The 22,963-nt window shown below is 28.6% G+C and overlaps 1 protein-coding gene across 1 annotated transcript in view; it reads right to left on the reverse strand.

Moving 5' to 3' along the window:
- The window catches only part of LOC107437254 (neuromedin-K receptor), a 112,133-nt gene extending 106,896 nt beyond the window's left edge, over positions 1-5,237 (reverse strand). The window contains exon 1 of the mRNA XM_087165641.1: positions 5,140-5,237. The gene's annotated coding sequence lies outside the window, so the exon portion shown is untranslated. The remainder of the gene's footprint in view (positions 1-5,139) is intronic.
- Positions 5,238-22,963: the final 17,726 nt, after the last annotated feature.

Consider the following 22,963-nt stretch of genomic DNA (forward strand, 5'->3'; position numbering starts at 1 on the left):
TTTTAAGCAAATTTAAAACCATCCTAAAAGGTGTAAGGTATGCTTTATGTCACGTGCTTTGTGCTATAGGGTACACTTTGTGATACGTAGACTAAATTGAATAAAAGCGTAAATGAAGCACAAATCAAGTAAAGAAATAGACTTCAGAATCCATGCCTGTACTTGACTTGTGCTTTACTTATGTTGTTTTTCACTTTACTCTAAATTTAAACCTTGCTTTTATTTTATATACTGGTTAAGTATACGGACTATTTCTTATTATGAACTACCTACTTGTGTGCATTTGTTCTTGTATTCTTTTGTATTTAAATGTTCTTAATTTTATATTTCTTAATATTTCTTGTCGTACTTGCCCAGTTTTAGTCGTTTTATCGTAATTTATGGTTTTGGCGATTAACTTGAAAAGCTCGCCCGGTTGATCCCCAAATGTTAAATTACAGTTAGGCAGCTATTTGTATATCTAATCATCTTTGAACACAATTTTTGACAATATTATAGGTAAATATAAAAAGTAAGCTAATTTAGATTATTAAAAATACCGGTACAAATGCGCACAAACAGCAAATCCCTGTTAGAAAAGTTAGTGATATGGTAATATTTCTGACCACAAGTCACAATGCAATTCTCAACCTGTATGATGTTTCTCATGTCCGCTAGGTCCAGCTTGTGACCTCTTTAAGAATTACCCGGTATATGCCCTTAGTTTAATATATGATGATTATCACTAGCTAGCTTCCAAAAATTGATGCGCAGTAATTTTTTTCTTTACTTCACAAATAAAATGTAACATAATCAGATAGTTGGAAGCAAATCAAAACATGAAGGAAATATTAACAGGATTTTTTACATCATCTAGAATAAAATATTATGATATCCAAATGACGTTGTTTGCAGTTCTGAAATAAGATACACCAGGAAGAAATAAGATACGATTAATCAAGAAGCAACAGTTGTTGTTTGCACAATATCACAATGTAAAGAATTATTTGATTGCAAAAAAGGTGTAATTGTCAGGTCTTCCTGAAAGGGTGATACTTATGGGTCATAGCTAGAGATTTGAATCACCCATTGTTGCCATACCATTCAGAAGAAAAAGGTGAGTAGTGATCTTCAGAACGTGCTCCGCATCAACAGACCTTCGGAACTGAAGATAAGAGAAAGACGAATGCTTTTAAAAGAAATTCAGAAGAACCGCACTCAACTTAACCTGCATGCCACAGCAGTTTTAACATTCGAAAATTGCTGTTTTGTTGAATACCAGCCGTAAGAAAACCTCTGTGGTTTTTCATGAGCATACTGCCATTTATAAATCTTTGATCATCAAGTTAAAGAGATGCAAAGCACGTTAAAGGGGGACCGTACACTGTTAGAAATTCTGGATCAAATTAAAATATAAAATATCGAGACTTTGGGTGCATCATCAGTAAAATCCATTTTAACCGTAACATACTGCACCATAATTCTTGCAGTAAAATTTCTTTAATTAGAGTGATTCATTAATTATACAGTAATTATTTCGCAAAAACTTCGGTGTGGAAGATTTGTTGATCCGTAACATGTTCCCATTAAAACGGATTACACAATAAGAAGTATCAGAATCCTGGTATTGGTACTGTTTACTGTAATTTGATCCGGAGTTTTTTACAGTGATTAAGAAGTTAGGATGAATCAGTGTTACTTTTAAATACCGTTAAATAAAGGATAAATAAATAATTTAAATATTCAGATATTGCAACCAAATTAGACAACCAAAGATATTTAGACCTATTTGGTTTATTCATGTTCAAACCACCGAACTTTTCTGTCCAATGCCTTTGCATAAAATGGTAAGACTATAATTATCGTTTCATGATACAGGGAAACAAAATTAACGGGGTCTATGAGCAAAATGGATAACGACTTAAAAGCATCATATTCATTTTAAAATACTAGTTCACTTTTGGGGAGCTAGATTTAAAATCTTTAACAGAATATTTCTGAACTGTAAAGGGGCTAAAACTATTCATTTTAAAGATAAATAAATTATAATTTTATTATTATTGAAATATAATATATCTGCATTAATACAAAATAATTCCCTTCTCAGTTTTGTATAAGAGCGGTACTTACATTTGTAATGAAGTTTTTATCGGTGCCAGAATTTTTCACAGTGTAGATCAATGGAAATGGGCTCCTTGAGGTGTTAAATAAAATGTTATCTACCTGCCTATGAACTGAGGAGGTTTTTATTTCCATTTTATTGTAATGTTACTATTTTGGAAGATAGTATGCAGTTTAGTGGGTTCAACCTATGCTACTTCCTGGATGACAACTACCATGGCGCTAGGTTAACTGGATAAGTATCATGACAATGAAATTGACGTAATGGATTGGCCTTCACACTGTTTAAACATAGATTATGAAGAAATCAACTGCATTAAAGTCTTATATTATTAAAGGTTAGCCTATTTAAATGCTATAAATCTCAATTTCTAATAACGAAAAGAAAAGCAGAAAACAAGGTAGGATAAGATTAAATAAAACTAGTGGGCTACTCCCCCTGCTCGCTAATGCTCGCCAACCCCGAAAATTGCTACGCAATCTTATATGGTTTGCTTCGCAAACCAAGCTCGCTTCGGTCGCTACTAACTTAGGTACATTGCAAATGCACAAAATTCTAGGAATTCAAAATAATTATTCAAATCCATATAAAAACCTTTTTTTTAAAAAAAAGTACATCTATTTAATAAATACTTAGTCATTAAAATAAATTTGAATTCAAATAAATGACATGTAATTCGTTAAACCTATTAGAAATGTGCTATAGTATAATTCGTGATATAAATCAAAAATCGTCAAATAAATTCGTAATATATAACTTCGTGAAAAAAAGCGCTTTCGACAAAATTTTAAAATAGAGATCTATTGACAAAGACAACTCACTTCTGCCTAGCTTAATAGTATGAGATTGCCGCAGCTGATGCTCTCTGGTTATTTCAGTTTCAGTTTTTAAAAGAGCTATATGTTGAGCCACCTCAGCTAGATTTGGCATGTGACATTTTTAGCGGCAATCATTGCTCGATTCCCATTGTAAGAGAAGTAGTAACGTAAGCAGAGCAAAGCAAACGTTGCCACCGGCGGAAAAGAAATACAGCCAAAATTTGGGAGCCACGTAAGAGAATTATGTATGTTAGATAATATTAACGTGAACAGAAAAAAAAAGATAATAGTAAGAATAATTTTTACAAAAGGCTACAAAATATCTCTTTTGTAAGCCACATTTCCCAATTGTGAGTTTATCAAAAAGTTATTTTTAAACGAACTATTGTTAAGGTTCAGTTTTTTACTCAACTGCATTTTTATTCTGCTTTGTTATTCAAATTAAAAAAGAAACCATATATAGAAGGAATAGTAATAAATAAATGTCAACTAAAAACATACCATGTGAAATTGGAGTTTATTGTTTTGTTTCTGTAATGAAACCAGAACATACTTAGGTAAATTCTAATGGAACTTCTTTTGAAAAATGTTTACTGTAATGTCGTTTGACAAGGAATAATGATCGTATTGAATTCTTGCCAAACTAAAGAATTTGAGAAATGAAAGCCAAATATAAGATTAATAGCATTAGAATTCAGTCAGCCGTTACTCACTTTCTACAGCTAGAGTCTCAATCTAAAATATGAGAGTTGTCACTATGCAGCTTATTTTTTTAAGCTGATAAATGTTTTTAAATCCATTGCACATGATATTTCCAATAAATACTGAGCAGTAAAAAAAAAATATTTCATTTATTTAAGACTGCTTTTGGAACTCTTTGACCAAAGGCAATAATTAAAATGCTTTAAACTAGATGTAAAGCTTTAATTTCAAAATCCATGTTGCTGAAAAGAATTAATTGGGATCTTAAAAAACAGACGAATATTTTAAATAAATAACATATAATAAAATTTTTTAAAAAGAATTTTGGTGAGGACATTATCTAAAGAAAGGTATTGAGCCGCCGTGGCTTAGGGGATAGACCGGTCGCTTCCCAATGAGGTGAGTCAAGTTCATAACCCAGTGGTGACTGGTTGATAAGATTTCTGATCCCTGCTCACTCAGACCACACTGCTGACGTAACATATTCTTAGAGGTAGACGGATCATGGGTTAGAGGCCCGCTAATTGTGGGAGTTTTTCATGGCTTTCCTCTCCATGCAACGCAAGTGCGGGTGAGTTCCATCAGAAAGTCCTCCACAGAGGCAAATTTCTCCCAATACTTAATTCAAGAGCTCCCTTGTTTTCTAAGTTAGGTTAAAAGACTATAGAGTTGAACATATGATAGTCGTAAACTTAGAATTCAGTCGGCTTTTCAACGCAATAAGTTATTAAAAAAATTATTAGCACCAAAAAATAATTTTAATATTTCTAAAATCAAGAATTGGATCAATAATTTTTTTTTAAGAAAATGTTCGTCTCATTAATCCTTTGCACACAAAGATTTTTAAACGGTTAAAGAAACGGAGGTATTCACTTTGAGTCCAAAGACCAAGCCCAACTTAAACCCTTAAATACACGAGGTCTTATAAATAATGCGGTTATTAAATATTAAAATGTAGAAAATTTAACATTTTGAGTCGTAGATCCAGTCGAGGGCGAAGAGTCTAAATTTCTTAGAAATGTACTTATCAGTAAAAGGATTGCAGACTAGCTATTCTACCAACTACCCGATAGTTTTGCATCTGGAGGTGACTTGGTTCGAATTCCAGTGATGACTAGAATTCGAATTCCACACCCGACTCACTAGATCACAGTGCTGAAACAAAGATATCTTCAGTCGTAGATTAATCAAGGGTTATAGTCTCTTGTTCTCAGGCTAACAGTGAGAAGTTTTCCTGGTTTTCATCTCTGTGTAACGCAAATGCTGGTTCGTTCCATCAAAAATCCTCCAGAGAAGAAAATTTTTCCCAATACTTGATCCAGCAGTTTCCTTTCTTCTAGATTGAATTCAAAATTACAAGGCTCCGGACTTGATCATTGGTAGTCGTAAAACTCAAAATTGGGTAGGGTGTTGAACGATGGTAATAAAATGAAATATGGATAAGTTTATATTAGCTATATTATAGTAAGTCTTATTAAACAAAATCTCATTAAAAATTATTGAAATTTATGTACTCACAAGAAGAAATGTCATAGAATTGTCAGAAGAAGAAGATGTAGAAATGTCATAAGTTTAAGTTTTTGAGTTTTTCCAGGTAGTTGGAATCTTGAATTGCCTAGAAGAAAAATAATAAAAATTTCAAATTCTGAATTCCTTCTGATTCCTTCTGATTTTTGCATTTGGAGGTGACTTGGAATTCCTTCTGATTTTGAAATTCCTCACTGCACTATGGATTATTTATATGTATTTAGAGTAGCTTTAAGTATTATCAGAGGAATGAGCGAAAATTCAATTGGAAAAATAAAAAATAAAATGCCCAATGTTTTATATACTAAAAGTGTTACGCTTGAAGAAATAGATTAAATAAAAAAAATAATCATTTTTTTGCATTTAGACGGAAGAAAAATGTTGCTTGAAAAAATAGATCAAATAAAAAAATAATATTTTTTTTTACATTTAGACAGAAGAAAAATGTTGCTTGGAAAATAGTATTTCATTTTCTCTCGTAAAGGAAAATACCTTGTTTGCATATTTCATTTTGAAGCAACTGTTTTTTTAAGAAATATCACAAAGTACATGCTAAAAAATGCTTTCATTAAATTTATAACGATAAAAATAGAATTTTGATTTGGTTCTTTGAACTCTATGCGTTAGCATTAACTTGCTAGTTGGATATCTTATTTCAATGTAAAAGGGAAAAAAATGCGAAAATAAGTATAAAATAATGATGAAAAAACGCATTATGTAAAGATTGAAAAAAATGCTTATTGTTTAAAGATACGAATTCAAAATTATTTTGACACTTTTCAAATAAATGTACATTATTTGTAAATTTAATAATTAAAGAATATAAGTATACTTTACACTACACAACTACACACGCTGTACGCTTTACACAGGATGCAAGCCAAAAGTTCTGAAAATTAACAATAAAACAGTAAGAATGATTTTACCAATGTCCCCTTCAGGAGTTATGGAGTCTTCTCTGTATATTTTTAAAAGCATTGGAACTGTTCTTTGAACACATTAGTCAATATCCTTATCTTTAGATATTTTACATAAATTACATAAATTTCCTGAGCCAAATATCATTATATATATATATATATATATATATATATATATATATATATATATATATATATATATATATATATATATATATATATATATATATATATATATATATATATATATATATATATATATATATATATATATATATATATATATATATATATATATACATATATATATACATATATATATATATATATATATATATATACATATATATACATATATATACATATATATATATATATATATATATATATATATATATATATATATATATATATATATATATATATATATATATATATATATATATATATATATATATATATATATATATATATATATATATATATATATATATATATATAAACACAAAAATTAATTTCAACAAGATGGATTTCATGACGTTATTTTTGTTCACATAAATGAAATTCTTGTACCTTTAAATTATAAATAATAATCATATTCCGTTTTAGTAAAAACACTGCTGCTACTTTAAGCATTGTATACAGCACGATATGAAAATTTCTATCACCATGTAATAGTTCACCTTAATATTGCATATTGTTTACAACCTTGATAAAATACAATGCAACAGATATTTATTACAAATATTTAGTATTTATTTAGTTTAAAAAATTACTTCTAGAAAGTTTTAGAAAAAAGCATTAGAGAAAAAAATGAAGAAAAAAATATTGAGGCAAACAGACTAGAAAAGATTTATAATAGCAGGAACACTTATAATTTACGAAATAAGGGAGTATACCATAAAGCGTTTTGTTTAAATCAGTTTTTTATCATGTTATTTAGAGAATTAATTGCTGCTAAAAGATAATTATTTATCATAACCGAAATGTTTTCCAAATTTAAAAATTAATGTTATTTCCTTAATCGCTTATACTCGTATATTAATTATTCATAGTCTTTTGACAGAATATTACAAAAACCCGCGTTGCTTTTCCTTTCGATACGGAGAATAAAAATAATTTTAAAAAAACATTCCGTTTTTCATTTGTGCATGCTTTAAGCATAAACGATTTTTTTCTAAAGGAATTTTTCAATGTAAACGCATAATATTTCGTTAAATTTCATAAAACAGTCTGTTTCATAAATTAAGCGAATATCATAAATGATTGTCTCCAAGTAAGAATTATTTCTATTTCTTAAACTTTTTGTATTTTTTTATCTTTTCCTTTATGTTTGCTCAGTATTTTGCCTGTTCTTGTCACGGAATGCTATTTTAAATCTTTTATAATTTCAGAACCGTTGGTGCTTGGGTTCTCAAATGTGGATATTGACATAGAGGGGCATTTTTAGAAATTTTAATTATTCCCTTAGGAATCACTTTCGAAAAAATTATTTTTTTGCATTAATTTAACATTAACAATTGTTATAAATAAAAATTCATATGATTCTACTTATAAGATTTTATCACAAGCTCTTTAATGTTTAATTATAGTTCCGTCATCAAACTGTATGGCATATGAATCGCAGGTACGTAACAGAATCAGCATTTCTGAAGTTGTCAGAGATAACGTGTTCATTTGGATTTATAGTTGAGCTTTTAAAACATATTTCTGGAGAAAAAATAAGGTGAATATTTTTACATATTCTTAGTTCAAAACATGAAAAAAAAAGATAAGAATATAAGCAAATTTTAACGAAAAAGTACTACAGAAAAAACTGCAAGAAAAAATAACTAATGAAATATCGCGTGTAACTTATAAAAATCGAGTTTAATAGTCGCAGCTAATTTTACAGGCATCATTTTCATATTATGAAAAGTTTATTATAAAATGTGCTGCAAGAATTTCTTAAAAAAAAATTTTAGAAGAGCAAATAAAAAACCTTCGTTTTTGAATAACAATAATAAATCCAATATTAATCCTAAAATAATATAAACGAAATATTATATCTCTTTAAACTCTTTATTAGTTCTCTTTTTTGATAAGTTTCAAAATTAGTTGTAAAGTTCCTTTAAAGATTGCCCGTGAATAATTATAAAACAGTCTTTTTTTACTGCATTTCTGACTATTTTCACTGAAAATATATTCACAGATGTGTATCAATCACGTTTTCAAGCTTTATCACGTTGTCGAGCCAAATAGTGGTCAGTTAGAAAACAGTGTTTCTTAAGTTTTCGTGGTAAGCAGCGCCTTCTCGTTTCAAGCTTTGTAACTAAATTTTAATTTTCGGACGAAAGATTATCAAGTTTCCTCAGCATGTCATATTAAACCTTGCTCCTTCCATTTTTCTTTAATCGATCTATTATTTAGGTTACAGTGCTCAAAAAAAAAAGAAAAAATAAAAAGATAAAACAGACCACCCAGTATAACTTTTGATAAAATGATTGGATCTTCACGGTCTAGGACTCAATCTTTCTGACTCGAGGATGTGACCTCATATATGTTATACACAAAGACAAACTTTCTTCGAATAAATATGCCTTTTTTACGGATTCAGAGGGATTTAAATATCTGAGTTTTTAAATTAAATATCTCAGGAAATATATAGCCAATTTTGCTTACATTTTGTACCTTACCGGGTAAAATTATATTTCTTAAAATGATGAAAAAAATTGTATACCTTACTTCAAAAGTTTTTCAATCTTTATTAAATAAAATAATAAATATTTACGAAAAGTTTTTTTTTGCATAAAATTATCTTTGGATAAACGAATTTTATAGTTGTGTGCAAAACTTTTTCTATTCACTTAAAAAGTTCTCGAGGTATGGCGAAATACGCAAAATGTGAAATTAACATTAAAGGGTCTAAACTTTGGAGCGCTCTCCTGACCAAGTTTTCGTGGTAAGCAGCGCCTTCTCGTTTCAAGCTTTGTAACTAAATTTTAATTTTCGGACGAAAGATCATCAAGTTTCCTCAGCATGTCATATTAAACCTTGCTCCTTCCATTTTTCTTTAATCGATCTATTATTTAGGTTACAGTGCTCAAAAAAAAATAAAAAATAAAAAGATAAAACAGACCACCCAGTATAACTTTTGATAAAATGATTGGATCTTCACGGTCTAGGACTCAATCTTTCTGACTCGAGGATGTGACCTCATATATGTTATACACAAAGACAAACTTTCTTCGAATAAATATGCCTTTTTTACGGATTCAGAGGGATTTAAATATCTGAGTTTTTAAATTAAATATCTCAGGAAATATATAGCCAATTTTGCTTACATTTTGTACCTTACCGGGTAAAATTATATTTCTTAAAATGATGAAAAAAATTGTATACCTTACTTCAAAAGTTTTTCAATCTTTATTAAATAAAATAATAAATATTTACGAAAATTTTTTTTTAGCATAAAATTATCTTTGGATAAACGAATTTTATAGTTGTGTGCAAAACTTTTTCTATTCACTTAAAAAGTTCTCGAGGTATGGCGAAATACGCAAAATGTGAAATTAACATTAAAGGGTCTAAACTTTGGAGCGCTCTCCTGACCAAGTTTTCGTGGTAAGCAGCGCCTTCTCGTTTCAAGCTTCGTAACTAAATTTTAATTTTCTGACGAAAGATTATCAAGTTTCCTCAGCATGTCATATTAAACCTTGCTCCTTCCATTTTTCTTTAATCGATCTATTATTTAGGTTACAGTGCTCAAAAAAAAATAAAAAATAAAAAGATAAAACAGACCACCCAGTATAACTTTTGATAAAATGATTGGATCTTCACGGTCTAGGACTCAATCTTTCTGACTCGAGGATGTGACCTCATATATGTTATACACAAAGACAAACTTTCTTCGAATAAATATGCCTTTTTTACGGATTCAGAGGGATTTAAATATCTGAGTTTTTAAATTAAATATCTCAGGAAATATATAGCCAATTTTGCTTACATTTTGTACCTTACCGAGTAAAATTATATTTCTTAAAATGATGAAAAAAATTGTATACCTTACTTCAAAAGTTTTTCAATCTTTATTAAATAAAATAATAAATATTTACGAAAAGTTTTTTTTTGCATAAAATTATCTTTGGATAAACGAATTTTATAGTTGTGTGCAAAACTTTTTCTATTCACTTAAAAAGTTCTCGAGGTATGGCGAAATATGCAAAATGTGAAATTAACATTAAAGGGTCTAAACTTTGGAGCGCTCTCCTGACCAAGTTTTCGTGGTAAGCAGCGCCTTCTCGTTTCAAGCTTTGTAACTAATTTTTAATTTTGGGGAGAAAAATTATCAAGTTTCCTCAGCATGTCACATTAAACCTTGCTCTTTCCATTTTTCCTTAATCGATCTATTATTTAGGGTACAGTGCTCAAAAAAGAAAGAAAAAATAAGAAGATAAAACAGACCACCCAGTATAACTTTTGATAAAATGATTGGATCTTCATGATCTAGGACTCAATCTTTCTGACTCGAGGGGGTGACCTCAAATATGCTATACACAGAAACAAACATTCTTTGAATAAATATGACTTTTTTACGGATTCAGAGCGATTTAAATATCTGAGTTTTGAAATTATATTGCCGATTTTGCTTACATTTTGTATTTTACAACGTAAAATTATATTTCTTAAAATGATGACAAAAATTGTATACCTTACAGTTAAGAAATTTTTCAACCATTATTAAATAAAATAATAAATATTTACTAAAAGGTATTTTTTGCATGGAATTATCTTTGGATAAACGAATTTCATAATTGTGTGCAAAACTTTTTCAATTCACTTAAAAAGTACTGGACGAAATATTCAAAAAGTATAATTAACATTAAAGGGTCCATACATTAGTGCGCTCTCCTGACCAAACTATTGGGACAGATTATGGTTTGGGGGTCAGAAATCCAAATACGTCGAAAAATTATATGTTTGTTCGAAAAAAATGAATTTTTTTGTCTGATTTCGAAACTTAAAATATCATCTGCACTAAATATTTAGCATATTTAAAGTTACCACCTTTAACCTTTAAGATAAAGTCCTAAAACGTGAAGATCCGATTAGATCAAAAGTTATTCAGGTGGTCCGTTTTTTTTTGTTTTTTTTTTGGCACACTGTGCATCTGATTGTATTACACATTTGTTTATCTTCATACAGATTATATAATTATTAAAAATTATTCGACTATTATCCGTATAACTAAATTTCTAAATTATTCTATTTAAAAAGAGAGAACGAGTAGTTTAAAAACTAAAAGAAATAATAATTATTAAGTAAAAAAAACAGTTCTGAAGTAAAGCAGCTTGTTTAGCTGAATTGCACTGTTTAACTAAAAAACGATTATTTATTATTTATCTTCAGAGAACTGATTAAAGCATTCAAGTCATAAGATTTCACTTTCAAATGAAAGTTCTTACATTTAAATACAAAGATTTACTTGCACGTAAAATTAAAATTGTGTGAATTTCTTTTTTGAAGAGAATTATAACGTAATAACTTTTCACTGCCATTTTATTCAACTACGAACTAAAAACGTCACGCAACAATGTCATTTGCAACAAACTTTTTGCTTATTTAGATCCTCGTTACTCGAGTAACAGAATGCACTTAACATTCTCCAGCAGGAATTTTAGGAATAAAGATTAACGGTAACAGAACGTACAAGTTCAAACTTTGTGTCAAAAATAAGGCAATTTTTAGAAAATTATTTTTCCGACAATGGCAAATTAAATACCATTAAAATGTAATTTAGTAAAAGAAAAACCACAAAAAGTTAAAAAAAGCGCAGACATTTCCTTAATTAAAGAATTAAATTGTAAACAGTCTTTAAAAAATAAAGGTAACTTTTTTAAACATTTCTTTTTCTTTTTTTTTCTCTTTTTTTTGAAAAATAATGCTTTAAAGACATTGATTTACGCATTAATATATATCTTTGTATATCATTTGTACTTGTACTTAAAAATATATTAAAATATAAAAATCTTTCTCTCTCTCTCCCTCTGCATATATATATATATATATATATATATATATATATATATATATATATATATATATATATATATATATATATATATATATATATATATATATATATATATATATATATATATATATATATATATATATATATATATATATATATATATATATATATATATATATATATATATATATATATATATATATATATATATATATATATATATATATATATTAATCTGTATACTTATAAAGAGATGGTAAAAGCCATCAGCCAAAGCCAAGCAGATGGTATACCATCTGCATATTATTTTTCGAAGCGAATGTAGTATTTACATTTTAAGTATATCTTTACGCTTCAGTTTCCAGGAATTATTTCATTTAGTGTAGTCTGTAGTGTTTCTACTAAGCCTTTTGTTTTTAATGACGTATGCTAATTTTGTAAAATAGTTCAATCTGTAGTCTTTTATGAATCATGTATTTTCCTTTTGATAAAATATGTCTAATTCGTCATTACTTAAATCTTTAATTTTTTTATTATGTTTTTTATTGGCATGTGTCAGTTTTGTTTATTAGTTAAATCTATACCTCAAACCATTAAGTCTCAAATAATCAATGCCCTTTAATGATATTAAAGATAAATTAAAAGATACTGATTAACTACAGGAAACAAAAATTGCAAAAATAAAAAAAGGTGGTGGCATATTTTTGGCTATATATACTTAAATTTTAACATAAGTTGCTTGTTCTGGTTAACATTTCTATTTCGAAAATGAAGCACACATAAGAAAGAAAAATTAGGCACAAATAAGATAAGAACAACAAATATATATCAAGGGTTATAGCGGTTTTCTAATCTACTACCATAACGCTTTTTGAGCTCTTGGTGTTTGCGTGAAATTTTCAGGCTAGGAGCAACCACGTCATTATTATCCTTTGAAAAAACTTTTTTATTTCGTTACAACATTTCATTTATTGCTACTTGATTAAATATTATTTCAATAATTTTAAGCAGTTTTTACGAATATAGTACACTGTGAAAAATTCCGGATCAAATTATGGTAAAAAATACGGGCATTCAGAGTGTCGGTACTTTATACCCTGAAATACAATTTTTAACAGAAAATGTTACGGAACAAAAAATCTGATATAATGCCAATTTTACAGCAATAATAACCGTTTAAATTTATTGAATCATTCTTATTAAATATATATTATGGTATAATATTAAATTAATATATTAAATTAAATTAATAATAATATTATTATGTTATTATATATTAAATGTAGTATATATTAAATGTTACGGTAAATATTAAATAGAACTACGGTATTATATTTTACGGTAAATGTAGATTTTCTATGGATGCCAGTACTTTATACCGTAATTTTAACCAAATTTTTTTACAGTGTACTTCTGCTAATGGGATCATAATACTCGTTTAAATGAAAGACATTAAGTCTTGACTTATAAAAGTTTCAATATAAAATTAAATTAGCACTTAAAAACCAGTTCCTCTTAAAATTAGTTTATAAAATAAAGAAATAATCGATTTGAATTTACTTTATCCAAGTATCACGGTCATTTGAAAACTTTAGAGTAAATTTTCAACAACAAAAAAATGATAAAATTTTTTTAAAAACTTACTCAGCATTTGAAAACTTATAAATCTTTTTTTTTATCGTTTTCTAAAGCGTTTTTTTTAAATTGGAAAACAAAATTAAAAATCGGATGCTATTATCAGATCAAATTGTTGTAAAGATTCTGATAATTAGGTTTATTTTCTTAGCTCAGAAAATAACAAACAGTAACAGTCAACAAAACAGTAAATTCATCCACTTCACCTGGTATTTATTGCCTTTGGGTCAAAATGCATCTTATATCGCATGTTATCTTTATCCATTATGACAGAATCAATTTTTGATTATCTGATTTGCAAAAGGAAAGTGGTTTTATTAGTTTAGAAGCTTATTATGGGAAATTGAGCTTCAGCAAATCAAAATAAAATTAGTTCAAAATTGCGTTAAAACAAAATGTCATGAGCAAACAAGAATCGTAATAGGAAGTAAACGCGAAAGATGAATAGAAATTACGTCAGTAATCGAAAATAACGATGAACTTTCGTATGTATTTGTTTTAGAAATAATGAAAATAAATAAGAGAGAATCTGATTTTCTCATATTTTTTTTTTTTTTTTTTTAGTTTTATTGCAATTGTACTTTATTAACACACGCCTTTATAAAGACGCGTGCTCTCTGACCGAACGTCAAGACGCCCGGGAGTCATAAAATGACCCTATATTTAAATTATTCATGCTCTGCTAAATATCGTTATAGTTTTTATCGGAAATATGACACTTTGAAACCTAGGCATTTACTTTTTGAAGCTTTTTGCAATAAAATATAATAACATATGATAATATGTACTTCTCTGACAATTAATACATAAATGATTGCAGTTTACGTAGTACTTTTGTTTTAAAGCAAACATGAATGTATAAGCAATTCTTATTTATATTTAATTTTTATGAAACACAATAATTACTCAAAAAATTATGAGTCTCTGGCAAAATACACTTGTGCACAAAATGCTGGTTGTGGAAGTTCTTGATTTCTCTAGCAAAACTTTATTTTAAAAATTAGTCACACGTTTGCTGGCGGTCAAAACTTTAATTGGGAACCAAAATTAATGCATTTAACTTATTCACAACAAGAAATAAATTTATTCCTAAAACAAACGGAACGACGTGAAGTGTTATTCTATGACCAGTAACTCTAAGACCAGTTACCGATAAAACGTTTATTGAAGGAGGAAAATGCCCAAAATAACTTACAATTGTGCAGAAAAGTCAGATAGGGGAGAAAGACTCAGCTACTAATGAAAAAAGGGATTAGTTGTCTAATTTTCTAGGAATAGGAACTTACAGATTGCATAGGGTCATAAAATGACTCCCACGCGTCCTTCTGAGTTAAAGGTTCTATAAAAAGCCAATTCAATAAAACGAATGCAATTTAAAAGAAAATAAACTAATTTATTCAAAATCATAAATAGAATAAACTATATTGTATTTAAAGATATCTATCCAAAAATAATCATCAGCATATACAATGAATCGATAGTGCTACAATTCTCATTCGTAATATATATTTTTAGATTCTTTGTTAAAGAGAATTAATTGCGTATAAGTGGGTTATAAATAATAGAGGAAAAAGACCAACAAAAACGCGAACAGTTATCATGGAATTATTAATTGATTATATTACATGTAAGGAAAATAATTATTTTATTTGTTTAGAATTTTAGCTATTTGGAATATAAATATCTCACCAATAAACAAAATTAATTCGTTCTATTTTCTCGTGGATTAAAACTGAGATAGCTTACAATGTATTTCAGTTGGCTTCGGTGATCTTGTGCTCGAAGAACTCATTTGTCGTACTTCATCTCGGTGACATGTTTTGCCAAAGACAGTTAATATTCACGAGAATTTGGTACACCCCGAACCGCGCTTACCGATTACTTAGCGTCGTTTGCAAGAAAATTCATTTGTCGGAAAGTTCATTGGGTCAACAAAGAATTACTGATAGACAAATATAATTAATCAGAATAATCAATAATTTATTCTTGTTAATAATATTAAAATGTAAGTAACAAGATAAATATAAATAAATCTTACAAATAATAGCGAGCAACAGCGTGTAAGCGATTAAAAAAATCAATAAATGATCACTTGAGATTAATAATGAAGATTAAAACTTTCTCGCTAATATCTATAATAATAAAATGAAAAACTTTTTGCGTGTATGGTCTCTCTTTAGCTTCAGAACCATTTGTGCTAGGCGTCTGAAATTTGGACAGTGCATGAAAGAGGTAATTATATCCCCTCCCATAATCCTAAAAATTGTTCAAAAACTTGAATTAGATCGTTTTTGAGAGATTTTTTAAAAATGGAATTTAATTTTTCATTGGCTAACAACTTGCCAGTAATATTAATTAAATTATAGACGATTCTGCTTTTTTAATAATTTTAACAATAACATCAGTGATATTTGTTAGCTTATAGCTCTCATTAATGAAAAATGAGTTTTTTTTTTTTTTTTTTTTTTTTGCTTGATCTTTAATATCTAACTAATTTTTGTTCGCTGCACCAGATGAACACAATGATTAATTTTTACCGAAGCAATATCGTTTTATAGTATGTGATAAAATTTCGTAAATGTGTAAAAATTTAGTAATATAATAAACCACGCTAGCTCAGTATGTTATTTTAAACACTTTAATTAATATAAAAAATACAAACACAACACTAATAAAAGACAAACATCACTTTTTACTACATCTTCAAAAAAACAAAACGTTCTAGAGAAAAAAACCCGAGAGGATCATGGGTGAAGTTTTCCCTAGCTCCCTCTTTCGGCTAAACCAGGCATTACATCAATTCTTTTATTATGCATTAGAGAACGGCCAAAAAGCCATTTATTCGGTAAATTTACTTCTCACTTTTCTATTTTTTACTACGCGTGAGGTATTAAGAAATTGTTTTGGGAACCAGATTTTACTGTAAACTGTTAACATATGAATGAAAAAATAACCACATGAATGGCTTAAATACCGAGTATCATTTCGGTGTTTATTAACCAAAATATTTCTGTTCCTTTTTTTTACCGGAAATGTCCTTACTCCACAATACGGTAATTTAATCTGAATTTATTTTCTCCGCTCACGTTTTTTAATGTTTAAATACTGTTCACAAGTTCAATATTCAATGTTGATAGCGTGTCTATGTCACTGAATTAGTATTTCAAAAGTTATCTAATACCGATTGCTTATTTTGTTTCTAGTTGTAGTTTTCCAACGTGTTTTTACAAGACTAAATAATTTAAAAGCAACAATAATTAAAATAAATAAAAAGTTATGTAGTAAAAAGCAAAATTAAAGAAGAAAAAATACTGATTTAGGGGAAGCGTAAAACAGTGACGTAGTATTATTCACACCAATGACGGTAATTTATATTAGTAATTAGTTCTGCTGATATTATAATAATACGAGCTGTTTTCAATGGGTATAAGGAATGCTATCATAGGTACTACAACAAACACTGCAGTAAGAGTTTTATTTCTTTTTTTCTTTAGTTATTTTTTTTTCGCTTCTTGCTTTTTTATGATTAATTTTAGAATTAATAATAATAAAGCTGGAAGAAAGTTAATTACTTCTCCTCCTCATTTTGGTTGATCTAAGTGATCTAAATTTGATTGATCTAAGTGATGATTTTGTTGATCTAAGTTGATCTAAAATGACACCATTTCTAAAGTGTTTCAAGCAAGATCTTTCAAAATGTTCCAAAAGTTTCGCCACGCAGAATATTCCAAAATGTTTGCGCGAAAAGAAAGATAGTTTACTTAATGTTAGTATAGAAGTGTTTTCATATTTCTATTCTACACCCGAGTAATCCTTTACGATTGGATTTGTATACATTCCAGAACACATTTATAAATCTTGTTGCTTGGAGACGCAACAGTTTTAAGTTCCTTTATGCTAACATAAACCTATAAAATGTTTATGTTAACGGCAAAGTTTGAAATTTAGAATAATATAGGTTTGTACATAATGCCTAAAACTAGCCGGCAAACAAATAATATTTCACTGATATCCTAGGAAATATATAGAATGCCTAATGAGAAGGCGACAAAATATGAAATGCATCTCCAATTCATTTAAAATGTAATAAAATGCAGTTCTATCATTCAAGCGTAAGATGTTACAATAAGTTAATTAGTATAAGTATTTTAATTTTTATTTAAAAATTTAGTTTCCTTTAATTAGAAAGACATAAATTATATTTTATACAACTTTAATTTTTCTGTAAATATTTGGAATATTTTTTAATGATACTCTTATTATTTTTTCAGATTAACATTTGTATTTTTTAGGAATGAACATCATTTATATACTAATAGCCTTATCAGGACCACTATTCATACTTTGCTTAAATAGCTATAGTTATTTTATGGCATTCCTAGGTATTGAAAATTCTGACTAGGAAAAGTATGTAATAATTCTCACATTTCTACTTGGCTTAAAATCATCCGGTAGGCACTCTACAAAAGAGCAATGTTTCTTATGTTACCGGTAACATACACTAAGTGGCCAAATTATTATGACCACCTCAGAGTTTTATGCAAATGAGTTATTGCGTCACAGCGCTGCCGCTGGAGGGCAGATAACTATAACACGGGAATGCTGGACAAGTGAGTCATCAGTTATACTGTGTTGCTTGCTCAGATATGGGAAAGAAAAGTGATTTAACTGAATTTGAACGTGGAATGATTGTGGGTGCGAGATGTGTCGGAACGAGTAAGGCAAAACGGCTGCACTTGTGGAGCGTTCTAGAGCAACAGTTGTTAATGTGTACAAAGAATGGACAATCAAGCAAAAACCCGGGTCTCAACGTCAGATTTATGGTCGTCACAGGGTACTGAATGCTCGATCAGAGAGAAGGCTGGCCAGGGTTGTGCAGCGCAACAGGATAGCAACAGTGTGACAAATTGCAAGTGATCTCAATCAAGGAGCAACTGTGAACGTCTCTGAACGGACTGTTCGACGCACATTGCGCCGTATAGGGGCGCAATGCGCCGTACTGAAGGGGTGGTCATAATAATTTGGCCACTCAGTGTATATGAACCGAAGAAAAATGTGATTAAATAAAAAAAATTGCATAGGTAAAAATGGAAGTTGTATACTAGAGCTAAAAACAAACTAGATTGTATCAATGACGTATATCTGGTCGTTAACAAAACGCATTTTTCAAATGCATGCATTATTAAACATTATTAAACTTAAATATAGCTCAAAATTCTTATTCTACCAGCGTAAATTAATAAGCAAAAAAAAGCAAAACATTAAAACAAAAACATAGAACAGTTTGTTTACATAAATTGATCCCTTTTACCTTTCATTTCAGAAAAACTTACATTTCAGATTGTTTCAGCTTTCTGTTGCCAACGCGAGAAGAAAAATATCATCGTTATTGTGGCCCGTTACGCATTAATCTTTAGATAATGCCAATAGATTATAGACCATTTCTCTCAATATATAAAATTGAAAGTCTGTATGCATATAAATATAGAGGTATGTATACTAATAACAAGAACAAGAGTAAAGTCAGACAGAAATCGCGTTTTATTTCCTGCTATTAGCGTTTAGGGGTTCATTAATAATAATCACATTCCAGTGATTTGCGCCGAATCGAAAATACGAAAATCCGTTCTTGAAACTCATGGTTATAGAATAAACTTTCCTTAACACCTTAACGATCGGTTAATTTTCAATAAAACGGTCATAAAAGTGCAATTTTTTTTATAAGTGCTATTTGATTAGTGCTGACATCTAGTTTAAAATAAACTAACTATCTACAATTACCTTATAAATATCCTGGTTTTGCCAACTGGTGTGTAAAATTAGAAATAAAATGTTTTCCTGGTAGAAGAAATTAATTAGTTTTATTCTTATTGGCGCGTTACTACTGAACACTCCAGCCTGGAAATATCACGAAAGCGAGAAATAGAGAGTGAAACCTCACCCCGTCATTTTCACGAGAGCGAGAAGGAAGGGGTTAATATCTTTTTTTCGTCTTGTCCACATTTGTCTTTGTAATGGGACATTAGAAATAAAAAAAAGAACTATCGTTTAAAATTAAATCGAACGTAATACAAATAAGGAAGAAAATTTTTATATTACTTGCCAATTTTCCATAGCTTTTTTTTCAATAAAATCTTGCGCAATTTAATAAAATCCATTTAAATCATATCTAAAAGTTTAACAGAAAAAATAGTGATTTTTTTTAAAAAAAATATTTTTACTTAAAGTTAAGCAAAGGTACGAAAAACTGAGATCTCAAGCACTTAAATCATAGCTGCGAAAAACTACAGATTGTATGTAGTATTTCTTTTTAATTTATAAATTCATTTTAATATGATTTCGATTACCACTAAATGCAAATAAGTCAATTTTATATAAAAGAGCAAGTTATAGAAACAAAAAAGAGTGCAATATATAACAATTGTGAAGGGTTAGTTTTATCTACAATTGCATTTCAACTCGGAAAATAATTAAACAGTAAAAAGTACAGTAAAAGTTGACAGGTCTTACTTATAATGTTATTTATTTATACTACTGCTATTCAAATTTATTATTTAATCCTTATCATTAGAATATTAGAAGTAATTTCTTCTAATGGTTAGAAAACTAATTATAACATGCGAAAATTAAAAAAAAAAAAAATTGAGGAGAATTAGTATTCGAAAATAATATATGCCGAACTAATTTTTGCCTCAAAACATAAATATCTTGCATAAATAAGATTTTTTAATTTTTTTTATTGAGTGTTTCGTCATTAAAGTGTTCTTTTCTGAAAAATTATAATTCATTAAAATAATCGATTCTTATGCGCGATCTTATGCAGTCTTATAACTCATTTGCATAAGCGGCTTTTAATAATACTCGGGTCTTATTAAAATTTCCAGTTTTTTTTCACCTTGTTTTATTAACGTCTTCCATAGTGTCTTCATTCCTGGGTATAAAAGAAATATAATAAGAACAGAATTATCAAGAGTGCTTAAAATTTCCCTTTAAGGAATTTTGGATTTAAATTGTATCAAATTTCAAACTTTTTGCATTAAAAAAAAACTTGAATGAAAACTTTAGTAAATAATTATAAATAAGCGTATTTTTTAATTCTTCTGTTTTTAGTCAGTATTTAGTCTGTCCTTGTAGCTGAACGTTATTTTGAATCTCTTATAAATTTATAACGATTAGCGCTTGGATTCTAAAATTTGGACGTCGACTTACGAAGAGCAATTTTAGCTCGCGATTCGAATGTTTCGTTTTCGTTCGAATGTTTCGCGATTCGAAAGTCGTTTGAAATGTTTAATTAATCAGTTCGGGGAAAAGGTTTGAAAAGTAATTTTTTTTGCATTAGTTTAAATTATCTAGTGATTTGAATAAAATTGCAAACGATTCTGCTACATATTTCTTTAATAAATTAATTTTTTAAATAAATTCCTTAATGCTTAGTTATTTTTTGCAAGCTCAGACATCAGTATGAATGGCATATGGATCGATGTTACGTCACCAAATTAGCATTTCTAAAGCTATTTAAAACTACGCGTTTATTTGTTATTTTAAGTAGGTACTTTATTTACGTAGCATTATAGCTGCACAATGGGCTGTTGGTGACGGTCTGGGAAACTTATCTGAGGATGATCCGAAGACATGCCATCGCAAGTTTAATTCTCAGCTGTCCGGATGGCTTCCCTGCTTCGGTATCCCAAGGACCTGCACGCGAAATCGAGCACTTTTCGGTGAAACAGTTTAACGAGAATCGACACAGCGCACCCTCGTTCCCTACACAGGCTGATCAAAGCGATCACTAACCCGGTTACTGACCGCAGTCAGTGATGCTTGACTTCGGCGTTCTCTTGGGAACCATGTCCTTACAATCTGTCCACTGATAACTAAACTTTTAAAACATGTTTCTGGGGGGGAAATAATGTGAATTTTTTCCAAAGACTCAAAGATTCATAAGATTTAAAAGTAAGAAATAAGCTGAATAAAAATATTTTAAAATTCACCAATTTTTCTATAGGTCTGCACAAAAAGGTAATACATAAAATATTGCGTGTAACTTATAAAAATCGTGTTTATAAAATTTCAGATACTATGTTCATTTTATATAAAATTTGAAATATCTTGCAAGAATTTCTTATAAAGAAATTTAACGAAAGCAGGCAAAAATTCAATGGTTTTCGTTTTGTTACGAATTACATTATGTTATTTTATCAATGACTGCCCTTTTTACTTAAGCTGAAAACTAAATTAAGAATTTCAAAAAGCATTTTCAATAAATAACAGGGTAAGAAGTTTTGTATTAAATTAGCTTCCCTTTAGTAAGAGACTTATGGAGCAGACATAAACAAAGGTCTGTGAATTGATTTTGTTTCTGCTATACTTAAGGCGTCTTCTCCAGCAAATTTCGTCCTTGTCTAGTGTTGGTGAAGGCAGTTAATGACTTTGAATGTGCAAACTTTCAGTTTTTGTTACCTTAAGATCAATTTTAAGGTCACGCGAAACGTACACCCCACATACGTTGATATTTTTAGGTTCTACTCGTTGGTCAGTTTTCACAAAAATATACACTTTGGCACTGTTGGCATAATAGTGGCAGTATATTTTGATGATCAAAGTCTCAGTATATACCCTTATTATTAAGATTTTTTATTCACCTTTGAGTAATTATGTCTGAATTGTTTTTGAAGACGTAGAAGAATACAAAATAACGAACATTGCAGTGGTTCACTCATTTAACAAAACCGTTAGTAAATAGCCGCATGTTTCTCTCAAAATTTCAGTGGTTCTTCCAGTCAAGATTTTACCAAAAAAAACAGGAAAGAAATTTTTTTTTCTCTGAAAAATAAGGAAAACAAGCGCTTTATAGTTTTACATAAGCAATATATCCAGAAAATTTCAACAAAATCGAAAATGTAAAAAATGCCTCATTTGACCAACATATGAAAAAAAAATTGCTTTTAAAATCTTTAAGCAATCTGATGTACATTTAATGAGAAAAGAAAACGTTTATCTTTTATTGTTCTACATAGTGCATAGCAATTCAAATAGAAATAAATTCCTTTTTTTTATTTTTATGATATGAATTAAAAAAATTTCACTTTTTGTATTTGTTTTAATATGTAACCATAATTTTTTTTATTTTTGTTTTAAGAAAAGGCAAACAAATTAAATAATTTACTATTTCGGAGCATGTAAAATCAAATACCAAAATTAAACATCAGAATGTTGTAAGCAACGATACATTTTATTTGCTTTAATA

Source organism: Parasteatoda tepidariorum, chromosome 6 (assembly GCF_982258835.1).
Source record: "Parasteatoda tepidariorum strain Cologne lab strain chromosome 6, Ptep-v5.0, whole genome shotgun sequence".
NCBI classification, from domain to species: domain Eukaryota; kingdom Metazoa; phylum Arthropoda; class Arachnida; order Araneae; family Theridiidae; genus Parasteatoda; species Parasteatoda tepidariorum.